This window comes from Carcharodon carcharias, chromosome 21 (assembly GCF_017639515.1).
Source record: "Carcharodon carcharias isolate sCarCar2 chromosome 21, sCarCar2.pri, whole genome shotgun sequence".
In the NCBI taxonomy this organism is placed as follows: Eukaryota; Metazoa; Chordata; class Chondrichthyes; order Lamniformes; family Lamnidae; genus Carcharodon; species Carcharodon carcharias.
Window position 1 is genome coordinate 54842996 of NC_054487.1, and position 18322 is coordinate 54861317.

Consider the following 18322-nt stretch of genomic DNA (forward strand, 5'->3'; position numbering starts at 1 on the left):
TTTATATAAACTTTCATTGAAGTCTCTTTGTTTCAGGTGGCTGACAAAGAAAAACATAATCATGGTGAGAATCATGGGAAAGAAAACTAAAACATTACTGTAAACTGAGACTGGAGATTTTTTTTTTAACTTGGGAAATCTCAGTGCCAACAAAAATTCATACAACCTGAGGGTGCAAGTACAAAATTAATTTGAACAAAATTAATTTGCCAAGAGACATTTGAGGGAAATTGTCTGAGAGGGACATTTGCTGTATTAAAAACAGTTGCTTTAGAACTACATTTCCTAGCTCATAAAGGACAATTGAAACAGTTGATATTAAACTTGTCCAGAATAATCAAAAAAATCTATTTAAAACAAAGGGAGTTTAAGATGTACTGTTTAAGATATGGTTTACATTGCTTGAATACGTCTTGAACTTGATCAAGAGTTATATATCATCAAGTTAAGTTTGTGCAGAACATGTCCTGTGTAAGTAGATACATTTAATTGAGAGCAAAACTTTCCAAAATTAACAGTACCCTGTATGTAAAATAACATTACCTCCCTCTGCGTAAATCATATTGTTTGTGGGAATGTAAACATTTGGCACTAAGTTGCCAATCTCACGAAAGAGGCCAACAGGATGTGAAAATTGAAAAAAAAATCATTGTGCAGGATAAGTGTTCTTCTGACATCGCTGGGGCACAGTCTAGGGATGTTAGCACTGAATTCACCTGTTCTATATCTGATGTGATAATGATCAAAAAAGAAAATGACCAACAGGCTAATCCTTTTATCATTATAGCAAGGGAGGACGAAATTATTTTTCACCATCCTTTCCATTTCAACAGTTTTATTCCATATTTTTGAATTAAAAAGCAACAAACTCTGGATTGAAATCCATCTCCTTTGACTGTGGAATAGATTTGTGTGCCAAGATACTGTTGACATTAGAATAAAACCTTCAGTAGTTGTTCCGCCTTCAATAATACCAGGAAGCTTTTTTTTATTCATTCATGGGATCTGGGCATCGCTGGCAATGCCAACGTTTATTGTTCTCCTCTAATTGCCCTTGAGAAGGTGGTGGTGAGCTGCAGTCCATGTAGAGTAGGTACATCCACGGTGCTGTTAGGGAGGGAGTTCCAGGATTTTGACTTTGCAACAGTTTCATGTTTACAAATGGTACAAAAGAGCAAGTTTATAATCTATATAAAGTTCACATTAGGAATTTTGATTAGAATTATTAATGAAAATGGGAATACAATTCAAAAATTATGTATTGTTATTAAAACTGGGTGAAGGTGCAAGGGACAGAATGCATATGAATATAATAGAAATTGTTGTACATGTACAACATTCTAGTACCAGTACTAGAATTGATCATGGAGGCACTCAGGAGAAGATTTAACTAAGTGTGTTGACCATTCATCCTCTTCAGTGTGATACTTATTGCAGTAGAACATTTTCTGCTACTGAATTGTTTGATCTGGAAAATAACTTGCTTTGAATGCATTACGACATCACATCTTCATCAATTATATTTAACTTCCCTTAATTTCTTAATATAGTGCAGGAGCTACCAGTGAATTAAAAGCTTCATTTGAATGGAATGTAGTATGTATCAAACACAGGACAACTTCACATCAGCGTTTTTTTAATGTTAGTTATTTTTGCCTTGTTTTTGGCTCTACTGTCATTGTGCAATGAACATGCTAATATCAGTTGTGATCAGCTGTAGAGGGTAGTGGGGTAGATTTTTATATGACCAATTCCATTGGGTTGAGTGGGAAGCAGGCCAAGCATGCCAACAGCACGTCCAAAAGAAAGTGGTCAGAGGCCTAAGCAATTTTCATGTTTGGGTCTAAATTAAATACAATTAGCAAGCTGCCAGCACTAAACAAGCACTGATTGGCAGTTCACTAATTGAAGAAAAATTTGCAGTTCCTCTGCAAAGCCACACAAACCATAGTAAGAAAAGTGAGGTGAGAGATCATGTGGAAGAACCTTACAGGGTTGTGGGGTGATTTTTGTGGGACAAAAAGGGGCATTAATGCTGACCCCATAGAAATCCTTTGCAAACCTTTAAAAAAAACTTTTGAGCAACCTGCAGCTTATTAAAGATAATTTGTTCAGCTGCTCAGTGCCAGTGGGGGCACACTGTTCTTTCTCTGTCCATTGCTATTTCAAAATTGCATCTCTGTTGATATTCTACAACTTCAATGTAGAAGGACTAATGAGACACACCCTTTTTAAGGTCTCCAATAAAATGGTGCAGCTGGAGTGGCAGAGGCAATGAGGGGAGGCAATGCCATTTTTGTCAACACTTCACTGTCCAGTTCCCATCCAGCAGTGAAGCTGAAAATCGGCTCCAATAAAGCTGATGTTAACAGAATTTATAAAAATGTATCATTAGTTAAATAGTTCAGTCCATGTTAATGGAGGTATACAGATATTGCTACAATACTTGTTTTATCTCACAAATTGAATTCTACAAGTCTTTAATGATATAATAAGTTGTGGAAATCAAGAAAAAGGAAAGGAAAAAGCTTTATTCATGAGCGGTATAGAATGGACGTGGAGAACGTTCTCATGCTATTGGGAGGCAGGTTCAAGAGCTGGCGGGCTGGGAAAGTTCGAGGAAGTGATGTCAGGTCAGGATCTCAATGTTATTCCACCCTCTACTGGCTTTTCCTGGGGTGGGATTAAACGCAAACAGGGAACCCCCATTGGGTTGGGTGGGTAGGTAATTTAGAAGTGATTGATGTGAATGAGAATCCACTTAATTAAGAAGTCATCTGGTACTGAATCCAGGATTTCTCAGCCATTGTGGCTGTTTCCTGACTTGTTAGCAACTCATCAGGGTCACTGAGGTGAGTACGCAATGAGAAAAACTCCTTCAGTGAAACTCACAAGTTGTGAAGACTTTAATCAGTTAACTGAAGAGCTCCAGCTATGGCCATTGAGAGATTGCTGTTCAAAGTACTTCTGTCAGAGAGTACTTTCATTGCTTGACAGGTGGTTGCCAATTTTTTTGAAGTATTTCACCTGTCAATTACCCACCTTCAGTTGCACAACCTGTTGTATTGTTATATGTTGTGTCATGAGGAGGTCTAGAGGCTTGTATGGTTGAACAATAACTGTTTATTAATAACACATTATATACATATATACAGGATACAGTCCTAACCAGGTGCTATCTTCATGCTGATTTCTACTTTGTTTGTCTGGAGTTGAAATTGTTGTAACTGGTGTTTCAAATAGTCGGGTGTCAACATCTAGTTCACTCCTTGAGCTCCTTAATGTTGTATTTTTCTTTGTTGGCAATCTGTCTTCCTTGGTCAGGCACCATGGACTTATCCCTGTCTTGGATGGAATGTTTGCTCTGTTAGTTCATAGATTCGACTCTATGTGGGGTACACCAGGTTCTTCCTGGAAGTTGAAAGCTTACCTCCCTTATGTTTGTATGTTCCTCATCCTTGAGCTCAGCCTGCAGTTTGACTTCTAATGCTGCACTCTGTTCCTTCATGTGCAGTTGTGCCTTCCTGAGTTTTGTCTTGGTAAGTTGGTAGTCACTTAACTCCTGTTGCTGGATCAGCTTCATATTGTACATGTGAACTTGAAGCTCCAGCTTTGTTGCTGTAGTTTTTCCTGGTTTGGTGACAGCAGCTGTTTGACTCTGAAGTTCAGGCTCAACCTTCTGCTGCTGCTCCTTCTCCTCTGCATCTTCTGTTTTAAGTATGTTGGATTCATCTGGAGGTTTGGCTGGTATGACCAAAAAAGAGTATGTTCTGCCCTCTTGCAAAGGAGTGGAATGACTGTCACTGCAGATCAAGTACAATTCCGAACTGAAGTCCCAGTCGAAATCATCAGCACTGGTGGACCCCTCAGGAGTCTCCAATTCAGCATATTTGATTGCAGTGGTTGTTTTGACGTCTTCTGCCATGTTGAGGAGGTTGAGGGCCACACGGGCAACTCTGGGCAGGAGAGAAAAGGGTTGATTATGGATGACTTACAGAATTTTGATTATTTGCTTGTTGCCATACCAGAGCAGCTTGTGAATCATGCATATGACCAGTAGTTGGATTCCTCTAGCGCCATACAGTGGTGTGTCTGTTGTCTGTAGCCAGAGGTCTTTTAGCCACAGTTCCTAATCCAACAGGACCATCAACGCTGGCTCCTGTATCTAATTTGAAATTCGTGAGGTAGCCATTTATAGGTATGTCAACATTCCAAAATGTGAATCTGGGATCCTTAATTTCTTGCAAGGAGCATTGTTTGGACTTCTTCTTGATGTGGCTCATCTATCTCATGGACTTGTTTGGGACCCTCCACACACCTCGAGATTTTGGACTTCCACATCTTTCCAAAGTGTCCCAGGCGGTTGTAGTAAGAGCAGTGCACAGTGACTCCTGATCACAGCTCGCGCCTGTGTGTTCTTTTGGTGCCACAGCGCTGACATGATCTGCCACTATCTTGTGTTTGCTTGGGTATTGTACTCCTTGCCCTGGAGTCTCCTTGCCTTTTTGTTGCTTTATGAGCTGGACTATTGGGGTTGCTCTGTACCATGCCTTAATTTCACCATGCAAAATGTTTTGCTGGTGGACCAACAATTGTCTGACAATTTAGGTGGCCTTTTCCAAAGCCAGATTATCTTTAGATTGGAGTACATCCTAAAGAATATCATTGACCATTCCCACTACTATTTGGTCCTTTATAAACTCCAATTTAACATCACCCTAGCCACAGTCTTTGGCCAATCCGTATAACTCATTTATGAAAGGGACTACGCGTTCCCTGGGCTTTTGGACTCTCTTGTTAAATTTTGCGCACTGCAAAATTTTATTGCTTCTTAAATTAAAGTAGGTGCCAAAAGACTTCATGGGCTGAATTTTGACCCCTGCCTGATCAGGGACCCCGATAGGATCCGCGCCATCATTTTACGCGGGCGGGCCAATTAAGGCCTGCCCAGAATGACACTTGCCCAGAAGTGCTGAGCGCTCCCTGTGGGGGCGGAGTTGGGGGGGTGGTTTGTGGTGGTGGGATTCCCTGAGTAGGGAGTGCGGCATGTGCACGAAAGAGTGCAGAAATCTCCCTAAGGCACAGATGTGCCTCAGGGAGATTTGTTTAAGTTTAAAATTTCTAAATAAAGTGTTTGAAAACTTTTAAAACATGTCCCCAGTGTCACATGAGCTGGGACAGATCAATGATTTTTTTTACATTTTATTGAATTTTTAAACATTTCATGAAACCTCACCCCGCCTGTTAATGAGGCTCCATGAAAAATGCAAAGGCCATCTGGGCTCTTTGCCTGCCTGCCAACCTTAATGTTGGACGGATAGCTCATTTGTTTAAATTAGTTTTTGTCGGCGGGTGTGCAGCCAATCGGCTGTGTGCCCGTCAAACTGAAAACTTAAATTACCCGCGGTGATGTGAGGATGCCTGCCCGACATCACCACGTGTCATTTTACACATCGGCGATCAGGCCCCACCCCGCTCACCGACTGGAGAATTTAGCCCCACAACCTCTTCAAAGTTATCGGAAAATTCATTTATTCCTTATCTGGCAATTATATCAAAAACTATTGAACCTACTGAATATAATAGTGTATTCACTTGTTCAGCCACTGTTTTCTTATTCAAGGCTGGTGCCATCATATATCTTAAGAATCTTCTTCTCCATAATGCCCAAATTTGAACCTGGTCTGGCCCTTCCATCTGCCTTAACTGGTCTGGCAGTGTTGGCAGCCATCATCTATGGCTGTTTTCAGCTTAGGGGACTACAGCTTTATTTTTTTTTCCCCCTTCCCATGCTTGTTGGGATTTGGCAAGCTTCCATTACAGTTATGAAACTGTTTTAAACTTCAGTAATTCTGCAGAAAATCTTTTAAATAAATCACTTTGGCCAGCTACTTGCTTTCCTGAGATTGGAGAATCAAATTAAAGCCAAATTTTTTACCTTGATTTGTCTTTAAATTTATTTTTTTTTTTTGTTCATACGTGGTCACCATGTGTTATGGTGCCAACTGTGGATCAGGGCTGCAGTGTTCCTCAAGCCATGCTCATTAACCAATTGGCCTGCCAGTGCCCCCTTTATTGAGCCAAATTTAAAAGCTTATTTCAGCCCTTTTTTTTAGAGCTTGCTCCCCTTTTTGCAATCTGGCTAGGTCCTTTGACTCTGCATTCAATTGGGCCTCTCAACAGACCTCCATGTCCTCTGGTAGAGTCCTTTTATACTGCGCAGTGGATCTTTCTTAAGTCCTTCAGCCTCCATGCCTGTAACGAACTTGTTAGGTGATCTCCAGCTGTGTATTTGAGGTCTTCAATTTAGGCGCACTTCTCTCAGGTCAGGCTGCAGTGTCTTTACTTCTTCATTCTTAGGGATGTTGGGGTCCTTCACCTGCTACCACCATGTTGTACTGTTGTATGTATCTCATGAAGAGGTCTAGAGGCTTATATGGTTGAAAAATAACTGGTTGTTAATAACACATAACTGTATACATATATACTGGATACTGTCCTGATTGGGTGCTATCTTCATGCCGACTTCTACTAGACTCACTTCCACACTCTACTACTCCCATGTGACTCTCTACATCAGAATGCTGGCAGTACTGTCTCCCCAGTCCCACATTAACCCTCACAGTCCCAAACACCCTAATACTACATATCCCTGCTGACAGCATTCAGCACAGCATGTGGACAACTTATGCTGCTCCACTGACCACCTCTGCTGAGGATCAAGGGCAGGGGCTCATCATTACCAGTTGCTCCAGCAGGAACAACACCAGCAGCAGTATCAGTTGCCTTCTCAGCCACATGGCAGATGGGGTGGACACTGAGGTCCAGCTGGAAGGTAACGAGATATCCAACACAGAGTCTACAGGTGGCCGATCTCTTGACACCTGAGCACCAATACCTCAGGAGGCTCTAGCTGTCATGGCAGGTTGCTGGTAACAACTACAACCCCTTGGAACAATACTTCCTTCAGTACTTCCAATAGATCAGGTGGGAGCACAGTGCAGGTGGCTGACAAGTTGATTGTCACTGGAAGCCAAGCCCCCTTACAACCCACACCACACCCCCTGCCCAACTCTATGGCTTCCCCCCAGCCTGTGACAGCCTCTTGCCAAGTTATGTGCTCACCTCTGTAAAAAGAGAATGCAGAGAGGAATGAGTGTTCATAATGGCTTGGGTGCAGAGGAGGGAAGCACTCCCATTTGTGGAGGGTCACTGCAAGGCATAGGTCTGAGTGGACATTAATTGTTTTAGAAATAATTTTTGTATCACACACTATAATACTGATATCATAATTACTTGAATGTCATAACATTAAAAGAACTCAACAGTCTCTTAAGTTTCACTGTTTCAGTTTGTTTCAAAGCATTTCCTACATTACGACAGTGTGTACACTTAAAAAGGATATTTCAATGGCCGTTAAAAAAAAAGAAATTGGGATGTTTTGAGGTAGTGAAAGGTAATATACAAATGCAAGCTTTTTCTATACTGTATAAAGATAATTAAATATTGGGTGGTATCTTACTGCCTTAGTCGTTGGTGCAGTGGGGGGATCTATTTCAGGCCACAAACCCAACTTCCTGATTAGCGGGCCTTCCAGTTGCTCTTTACCGCAGCAAACCAACTAACATCCAGATCCGGGCTCCCTGAGTAATTAGAGAGGATGGATGAGATGATGCAGCCAGTCTGTCAGCGGAAGGATTTCAATTGAAAGGAACAAGTGTACGTTTCAGAAAAGTTCACCAGCAGTTATTTGTTTTAGGCTGCAGAGACCTGGGAAAGCTGCCCACAGGTTTCTCACTCTTGTCTGGGGGCCCAGCTGATGGGCCACAGTGAAGTTGAGTTCTACCAAGGACAGGAGAAAGACGACGAGAGGCAGTAGCTGAAACTGCTCCTTGCAACATGGGGACAGTGCACTGAAGATCCAGGACCTCAGTTGGGCCTGACAGGTGTGTGACAAAAAACTTTCAGTTGCCAAGCCCCACACTAAAACAATTAATTGTGATTATAAAGGTTAGGACACAATTTTGAGATCAGTTTCATTTGACTCCAATAGATTAAAATGAAGAGTGATTGAACGGTTAATGTGTATTCAGACAATACCTAATAGAACTGGAAAGCTTACTGACAAATAATTAAGTGATATTAAAATGTATTCTGTGATCTCACAAGGAACAGAATAGCTTGGACTGTTGTAGTGGAATGTTCTTTCAAATATGCATATTGTGTAGATGAAGGCATACCCAATGACTTATCTCATTTGATTTTCTCCCCACAATGATGAAGATTTCTAAATACAAGTGGAAATTTTCTCTTTAAAGGTGAAAGTGGTCTCCTTGAATTTAATGATTTTAATGTTGTACCAAAGGTCTTACACCTGCACAGATTTTCTGTTTACTGATGTCTGATTTCATTTTTTTTGGCACATTTGTTTCGACTATTCCTATTGCTTGGGAATGCTTCCATGTCCAGTTTGCTATTCAATTTTCCTTTGTCATCTGGCTTCCATCATCATATAATCACAGGCTATGAGCTGTATTAAAACACTTCATTTTTTCCTATAATATATCAATAACCTCTCCCTCCCCCATTTCCTTCTCCATTCCAATTATTAAATTGTTCAGATTACATAATTAACTTATTTAGAGTTTTTTCTTGTTTTATTGTCGATGTTTTTATTCTGTATGAAATTATCACTGCAGTGTATGATTGAATGCTGTCTAATACTGGACTGGATTTATTTCTGATGGCACTGTTCTTGCTCATCACAAGAACACAAGATAAAAGAGCAGGAGTAGACCATATAACCTGTCAGGCCTGCCTCGCCATTGAATACAATTATGGCTGATCTGGGGGTTCAACTCCACTTTCCTGCCTGCTTCCCTTATCCCTTAATTCCCTGTGAGACCAAAAATCTGTCCATCCCAGCCTTAAATTTGTTCAACAATGGAGAATCCATAACCCTCTGAGGTAGAGAATTCTAAAGATTCACAACCCTTTGAGGGAAGTAATTTCTCTTCATGTCAGTCCTAAATCATCTGCCCCTTATCCTGAGACTGTGCCACAACAATTTATACTACAGGAGAAAAAGTTGCTGATTAGTTGTCAAGTCAATTCTGATTGGCTGATGCATAGCCATGGAGAAAGCAACAGGGATCTATGCTCTCCTCATGCTTTCCTGTAGTATAAATTGTTTTGATTGTTTGAAATTTAGCAATTTTGCATTTGTCCTGATGAGTGTAAGACAAAAAGCTTCAGCAACGTGTCTCTCTTTTCAGCAGTATACATGTTTTTAGGGGATAAAGAACATGTTCTTGTTTCCCTTTGTAAGTATTTTGAGGAAATAATAATTCCGGATATTTATTATTTTGTGTTCACCGTCAGTTTTAAGCGCTTTTGCGTCTTTCAATGTTCTCAATTCTCAGCCAGCCCTTTTGTTGTACCAACATGAAACGAGAAGGTTGGAGGAGAATGTTTGCCAAAATTGCAATAGGAGAAAATTGGAAAGTCTTTCAAAGAAGAATATTGAGCATGCAGGAAAAACACATGCTCAAGATCAAAAGCTAAGAAAAGCTTTCGTTATTATCCTTCCCTTATGTCTTTGAATTGAGCCCTTTTAATATTATAAACCTGATTCCTCATTTTTGGTATAACTAAAACCAAGATTGTGTCAAGCTCTTATTAATCAGTCTGATGACAGTTAACAACTTACATTCTCTGAGCTTGCATGTGGTCTTTCATACTCAGAAAATTAACATAATGATCACTGTCAGGTATCCAAGATCAAAATATGACATATGAGAGTAGACTCTCCTGTCCCTGCATCTAAGGTTATTGGATGGCTCAATGAATATGGAAAAATCAGGTGAAGAGGACTGGATACTCCAAATAGAGCTCAGCCTATGCTCCATCCATTCAATTAATTCAATGAAAAATCATACAAACTCCTTTATGGCCATAAGAAAGAGCGAATTGTTCAAAGAATACCCGGGTTACCAGAATTTACAATCTCTTAGGTTGCAGGTATTCTTTTATATCCTCCCTATGTGGAGTATGTTACTTCTTTTTGGTCCTTCCCCATAAAAATATGACTGAATTTAGAGATTTAAAGTTGTAGCTAGTTGCTTTCATAAATCAGCATATCAGAATTCCATAGTTCCAACTGTCTGTACTCCAATAAGCTATGCCATCCTGTTTGTTTTTTGGTAAGTAATTAATATATATAGAGTGTCTTATTTATATCACTTGAGTTTATTTTAATTAATTTTTAGATATTACAGTACAATATTAGTTCTCTTCTGATGGGAGCTACAATCATGATAGACTACTATATACCCCATAAGATTGGAAGATTGAAATTATATAAATTGATATCTTTGTTAATGATCATGCAAATGTGTTAAGATGTCCTCTACTAATGTCCACAGTATTATTTCAACCCAAGTGTTAACTTTGTTGTGTTTAAAGCAACATACATTTTATAGAATTGCCTAATTAGAAAGCCATCTTGACAAAGGATCCTACCTGCCTACATTATCCAATTGGCTTCAGTGAACTGCTGAACTATAATTTGCGAATACAGATTATTTTTGTTAGCCTTCTCAATATGAAATATGAAGATCCAGTTAAGTATTTCTCCATTTCCTTCCTAAGACAACCCAGCTTCTAACAGTCATTGAAAAAACTATCCTAATACTATATCGATTTCCTTAGTTGATCTTTCTTTCGGTCATCCTATCTTAAGTCAAAGTTATGACTATTGTACCTCACTGCTTTCAAAGCTGAAATGTCTGATGTTACTAATATGTTTATTGTATCTGTGAATCAGAGGGTCATTTTCTATGACAGAGAGCAGAATGTTGATCTTACAACTGATCTGAACATGTTTCACAATGATTCAAGCAGGCCCGTTCCCTTTTGCTCATTCTCAAATTGAGGTAAGTTTAAACTGAAACTTAGTTTGCTTAGCTATACTGACCTTTTTTTCCACTGAGACATAAAATATGAGAAATCCTTGTAAAGATATGTTAGTACTCTCCCATAGCAGAAAGTTAATTAGAAGAAACCTTTCTGTCCTAGAAAAACTAGCAGGTAGGATCATTTGTATTTCATAAGAGTGAAAACCTCTGAGTCATTGATAAATTCCATAGTTTACGTAACATATATGGTTGAAACTTTTTAATCTTAGTAAAATCCTTCAAACACACCTGTGTAAAGAGCATTCCTGTTCTTTGTCTTAATAAAGATAAGATCTCAGAACAATGTGACCGACCTAACTTGTAGAACCTTTTGTTCGGAGAGAGATAGATTGGGTAGAGTCCATGATAGAGTAGATTGTAGGTCTTTAAAATGATGGAGCATTCAGCAAAGTAGATATGGAGAAATTATTTCCACTGATGGGCGGATCCAGAAGAAAGGGCGTAATCTAAAAGTAGAGCTGGGTCAAATAGGAAAGAATTCATGAAGCAGTTTTTCACACACAGGGTAGTAGAAATCTGGAATGCTCCCGTTGTATCAATGGAAAATTTGAAGACATAGATCAATAGATTTTTATTAGATAAAGATACCAAGGGGTATGCAATAAAGATGGGTAAATGGAATTGCAGCACGGATCAACTGTGATCCAACTCCATTGCAGAAAAGACTCAAGAGGGTGAATGGCCCATTCCTGTTTTATGGTTATCCGAAAGACAGTGCTAGACAATTGAAGTCTTGAGGATAGTGCAGAAAGAGAGAAGTAGATGTTGATCCCACAGGGGCAATAAATGGGAATAAGGTTCAAAAGTGCAGAGGCTGCTTTAGTTACTAGATCTGATAAAGGGTACTTAGCGTTGGACAAGTTAGAGGCAGTCAGTGTCATGGAGCTGAATTTTAACTGGAAAAAACAGGCGGGTTTGGGTTGTCTGGGGGGTGGTAAGTATCAGAAAACTGTTTTCCGATCCAAACAAGCCTCCAACTCACCCACTTCCAGCTTTGGCTGAAGACAGAAGGTGGGCGAGCAGCCAATCTAACCGAAGGATGCAGCTTCCAACTTCTAGTACCATAATAAGCTGTGAGCCTAAATGTCATGCAAATTTTGAAATATGCCAGCTGGATTTCTCGAGCCTTGGGGAAATATCCAGCGGCATACTCGAGGTGATAATTTGACAGATTGAGGGGGAGAGGGCTTTCACACTTTCCCTTGGATCCAGGTGCCCACCTGAGGAGCTTTTGTGATCAGGGTGCCCCCAAACACCCTTCCCTATGAGACCTCCAATCCCCCCACCACAAGTATGACCTTCCATCCTCCAGGACCCGACCTCCACCCCTCCCCCTCCATTGCCACACTCCCTTATCCATTCAATCCCCCTCTATTCAACTCCACCCAACCACCTCCTTTTCTTGCTGCAGACTTTTCTCCTCCTTTGGTCAGCAGAGACCAGCTCCCCACCTGACAGGCCCAGCTGTCAATAAACCTGGGCCTCCTGTAAGTGAACTGATCCTTGAGGCCACAAACACAAATGGTGGGTTTCCCCTCACTTTCTGATTGACTCACTAGCTGTGGGATATTCTGCCCATTGGTTCGGAGCTTGTGACCATAAGTGCTTTTGCAGAGTGCTTTATAGTATTGCTATAGTATTTTTGAAGGGTTGTCAATGATGGAATGTAGGAAATTCAGCAGCAAATTTGCACACAGCAAGCTCCCACAAACAGCAATGTGATGCTCAGTTTTAGCGATGTTGGTTGAATGTTAACTATTGACCAGGACACTAGCAGAGAATTCTCCTGCTCTTCTTTGAATCGTGGCATTGGATCTTATACATAAATCAAACAAAAAAGGTGGCTCAACTATGGATTACAAAATAAATTAGGGATAGTACTAGATCCAAAGAGGAGACATATAAAATTAACCAGAAAAAGCAGCAAACCTGAGGGCTGGGAGCGGTTTAGAATTCAGCAAAATTTGGCAAAAAGATTGATCAAGAAGGGGCAAATGGAATATGAGAATAAAAGCTTCTATAAATATGTGAAGAGAAAAAGATTAGCAAAGTCAAATTTAGGTCCCTTACAGTCAGAAACGGGGGAAATTATAAAATTATAATGGGGAACAAAGAAACGGCAGAAGAATTGAACACATATTTTGGTTCTGTCTTCACAAAAGAGGACACAAGTAATTTCCCAGAAATGCTAGGGAACCAAGGGTCTAGTGAGAGGGAGGAATTGAAGAAAATCAGTATTAATTAAAAAAACTGATGCGAGAGAAATTAATGGGGTTCAAGGCTGAAAAGCCCCCTGGGCCTGATAATCTACTGAAGGAAGTGGCCCTAGAAATATTGGATGTATTGGTGGTCACCTTCCAAAATTCTAAAGACTCTGGAGCAGTTCCTACAGATTGGAGGGTGGCAAATGTAACTCCACTATTTATAGAAGGAGAGAGAGAAAAAAAGAGAATTACGGACCAGTTATCCTAACGTCAGTAGTAGGGAAAATGTTAGTGTCCATTATAAAAGATGTGGGCCGGGATTTTCCAGCCCTGTCCCAGGCAAGGCAGCACCCCAGACAGAAGTCCATTGACTTGCGGCAGGACGGAAAGATCTGGGGGGGTGCGGAAAATCCCGCCCTTGCTAACAGAGCACTTGGACAGCATTAAAGGGATTAGACAAATTCAACATGGGTTTATGAAAGGGAAATCATGCTTAACTAATTTACTGGAGTTTTTTGAGGATGTAACTAGTAGAATAGATGAGGGAGAACCCGTTGATGTGGTGTATTGTATTTCAAGAAGGCTTTTGATAAGGCTAGTGAGAAAAATCAAAGCACATGGGATTGGGGGTAATATTTTGGCATGGATTGTGAATTGGTTGACAGACTGGAAACAAGAGGGGAGAATTTTCTCCCCATCGGGGTGATGGACGGGCGTGGGCGGGCACGTAGCCGATCGCTGGCTGCGATTGGCTGCGTGACCCACGTGGGTGGGTCAATTAAGGCCCGCCCAGTGTGACATACACCCAGAAGCGCTGCGCACTCCCTGTGTGGGCGGGAGGAGTAGGCTGAGTCGGGGCCTGCACTCTTTCGCGTGCTGAGGCACAGAGCTGCTTCAGGAAGATTAGTTTGATTTTGGAAAAGTGTAGAAAAGAAAAAAAAATTAAGACATGTCCCCTCATGTGACAGTGTCACATGAGCTGGGACATGTCAATGAATTTTGTTAAAAACTTTTATTAAGCTTTAAAAACCTTCATGAAACCTCATCCCGCCCGTGGATGAGGTTTCTTGATAAATGCAAAAGCCACCTGGGCTCTTCACCTGCCTGCTAATCTTAAGGTTGGATGGCAGCTCCGTTGATTAGTTTAATTGGTGTTTAAATGGCCTTAATAGGCCTTTGACAGTTCTGCAGGCACATAGCTAACTCTGGTGCTCGCCCGTCGAACCCAAGACCTGAATGATCCACGGTGAGGTTGGGACGCATGCCCGATGTCACCGCGTGTCATTTTACACGTCGGCAAGCGAGCCCCACCCCTGCTCACCGACCCGAGAATTGGGAATAAATGGGTCTTCTTCCGGATGGCAGGTGGTGACTAGTGGTGTACCACAGGGATCAGTGCTTGGGCCCCAGCTATTCATGATATATATAACTGACTTGGATGAGGAAACCAAATGCAATATTTCCAAATTTGCTGATGACACAAAACTGGGCAAAGTTGTGAGGAGGATGCAAGCAGGCTTCAGGGTGATTTAGACAAGTTGTGTGTGGGGGCAAACACATGGCAGGTGCAGTATAACATGGGAAAAAATATCCCCCCATCGGGGGAGAAGTGAATGTGCGGACGTGCCTCCGATCGGCGCCCCCAATTGGGGACGTGCCACCATTTTACGTGGGCGGGCCAATTAAGGCCAGTCCAGCATGACATCCGCTTGGAAGCGCTATGCGCTCCCTATGCGAGCAGGGGGGATTCCGTCAGCCGGGAGTACGCTTTTTCGTGTATGCGTGCGAAAAAGCCCACAGCTCTCCTTGAGGATAAGTGCTGCCTCAGGGAGATGGTACCCAATTTAAAACTTTAAATAAAGAGGTTTAAAAAATTCCCATCCCATGTCCCCTCATGTGACACTGTCACACATGAGTTGGGACATGTCCATAACTTTTATTGAAAGATGTGATAAAAATTTAAAGACCCTCATGAAACCTTATCCCGCCCATGGATGAGGTTTCATGCTTTTCCCAAAGCCCGCCAGGCCACCTCGCCTGCCCGCCAACCTTAATGTTGGACGGGCAGGTCCATTAATGACCTTAATTACTTTCTCAATGGCCTCAACAGGCCATTGACAGGTCAGCGGGGGCGCAGCTGACTCAGCTGTGCCCCACCGAACTGAAAATGGAAATGACACGGGGTGATGTTGGGAGTTCCACCGTGTCAGCAAGCGGGCCCCACTCCCACTCACCGACCGGAAGATCCTGCCCATGGATAAATATGAAGTTATACACTTCGGTGTGAGAAATAGAAAGGCAGAGTATTATTTAAATGGTGATATATTGGGAAATGTGGATGTACAAAGGGATGTGAGTATCCTTATACGCCAGTCAATGAAAGTAAACAGGCAGGTGCAGCAAGCAATTAGGAAGGCAAATGTTATATTGGCCTTTATTGCAAGAGGATTTGAGTTCAGAAGTAGATGTCTTACTGTAGTTATACAAGGCCTTGGTGAGACAACACCTGGAGTGTTGCCTGCAATTTTGGTCTCCCTTCCTAAGAAAGGATATACTTGCCACAGAGGGAGTGGAGCAAAGATTCTCTAGGCTGATACCGGGGATGGCAGGACTGTCGTATGAGGAGAGCTTGGTTTGATTGGGCCTGTATTCATTAGAGTTTAGAAGAATGAGAGGGGATCTGATTAAAATATATAAAATCCTAACAGGGATAGACAGACTAGATACAGGGAGGATGTTTCGCCTGGTTGGAGAATCTGGAATCAGGGGCCACAGTCTCAGGATACAGGGCAGGCCATTTAGGACTGAGCTGAGGAAAAGTTTCTTCACTCAGAGGGTGGTCAACCTGTGCAATTCTATACCACAGAAGGCTGTGGAGGCTGGGTACTGAGTATATTCAACAAAGAAATTGATAATTTTTTTGGATATTGGGAGCATCAAGGGATATGGAGAGAAAGTGGGAATATGGTGTTGGGAGGGGATCAGCCATGATCAGATTGAATGGCGGAGCAGGCTCAAAGGGCCAAATGGCCTACTCTTGCTCCTAGTTTCTATGTTTAACCTGAGAGGGTAGACAGGGCATTGGTCTAATATCTGATCCAAAACACAGCAGCTCCAACAGTACAGCGCTCCCTGAAGTCAGCCTAAATTTTGTACTTAAGCCTCTGGGGAAGGAGTTGAACTCATGGGCTTGAAGCTCCACCCCCAAACCTGGCATTTTTGCGGGGTGGGGTAGGGAGGCTCTCAAGGTCATGGTGGATCTGAAATTTTATGCAGCTGGTTCTTTCCAGGGCTCAGCTGGATACCTCTGCATAATCTCACAGTCAGCTGCACACAGCTGCATCAAGGCAGTCACTGAAGCCCTGTTTGCTTGGCTGGGAGAGCACATTAACTTTCCAATGGATATGGGGTCTCGGGAGCAGCGGGCCATGGGGTTGGCAGAAGTAGTAGGGTTCCTTAAGGGATTATTGACTGCACCATGTCGCCATAAGGGCACCAACCTATTAACCTGACACATTTGTGAACAGGAAATCCTTCCACTCCCTGAATATGCAAATGGTGCGTGATCACCCCAAGGTTTTCCTAAACGTCTGTGCATGGTACCCTGGAAGCTGTCACAGCTCATTCTTCCTGAGGAATTTGCAACTTTCTCAGCTTTTTCAAACACCTACACAGGTGATTAGCTTCTGGGAGACAGGGAGTACTCCTTTAGGAGATGGCTGATCACCCTCTTCAGGCTGCTGCAAATGGAGCTCAACCAGTACTATAACAACAGGCATGTGGTGACACACAGTACAATAGGGCAGGTTATTGGCATTCTCAAAATGCACTTCAGATGCCTTGACCGCTCAGGAGGCACTTACAGTATTCCCCTGCAAGGGTCTCCCAAATAGTAGTGGTGCTGTATGCTAGACCATATGGCGCAGTGGAGGAATCTATAAGTAGAGGGGGCAGAATCCAGGCCCATAGCTACATTATCTGTGGGGGAAGATGATGAAGAAGATGAGGAGGAGGAGGTCCCTGTCCAGGCTCATGGATATGACACTGAGGAGGAGGTGATAATGGCAGACCAGCTGAGAGGCAGGCCCATTTAGCTATGGCTGATCCTTTGCGTTAGGGGGTCATCGCCAGAAGCCTGCTAATCCACAGTAGATTCATCTAACTTCTTAAAAGCTCACAATTAACATCAGCCAATCCCTGGTGTGTCTGTTATCATCGTTGTAGATCTTAAATGAGATTCTCCTTCATCAGTATTACTGCTGGAAGCAAGGCTGTTGGTTTACTCTAACTTCTATTGAACATTCGACAAACTATTTTCAGTACAAGGCTTAGCATGATGCATCACGTAGAACTATCTTTCAGCATACTATGTCAGGTGATCTTACATCACTGATGATGTACACTGTTCTATTTACATATTTAATATTAACCCATTATACTCATAAAATCATAGAGTTATACAGCACAGAAATAGGCCCTTCGGCCCATCATGTCTGTGCTGGCCATCAAGCACCCATCTATTCTAATCCCATTTTCCAGCACTTGGCCCATAGCCCTGAATGCTATGGCGTTTCAAGTGCTCAACTAAATACTTCTTAAATGTTGTGAGGGTTCCTGCCTCTACCAACCCCTCAGGCAGTGCGTTCTAGATTCCAATCACCATCTGGGTGAAAAAATCTTTCCTCAAATTCTCTCTAAACCTCCTGCCCCTTACCTTAAATCTATGCCCCCTGGTTATTGACACTGCTAAGGGGGAAAATTTCTTTCTATCTGCTCTAACTATGTCCTTCATAATTTTGTATACGTCTATCAGATCCCCCCTCAGCCCTCTCTGCTCTAAGGAAAACAACCCTAGCCTATCCAGTCTCTCTTCACAGCTGAAATACTCCAGCCCAGGCAACACCCTGATGAATATGCTCTGCACCCTCTCCAGTGTAATCACAAACTTCCTATCGTGTGGCAACCAGAACTGCACACAGTACTCCAGCTGTGGCCTAACTAGTGCTTTATACAGCTTCAACATAACCTCCCTGCTCATATATCCTGTGCCTCGGCTAATAAAGGCAAGCATCCCATATGCCTTCTTAACCACCTTATCTACCTGTGGTGCTGCCTTTAAGGATCTTTGGACATGTACATCAA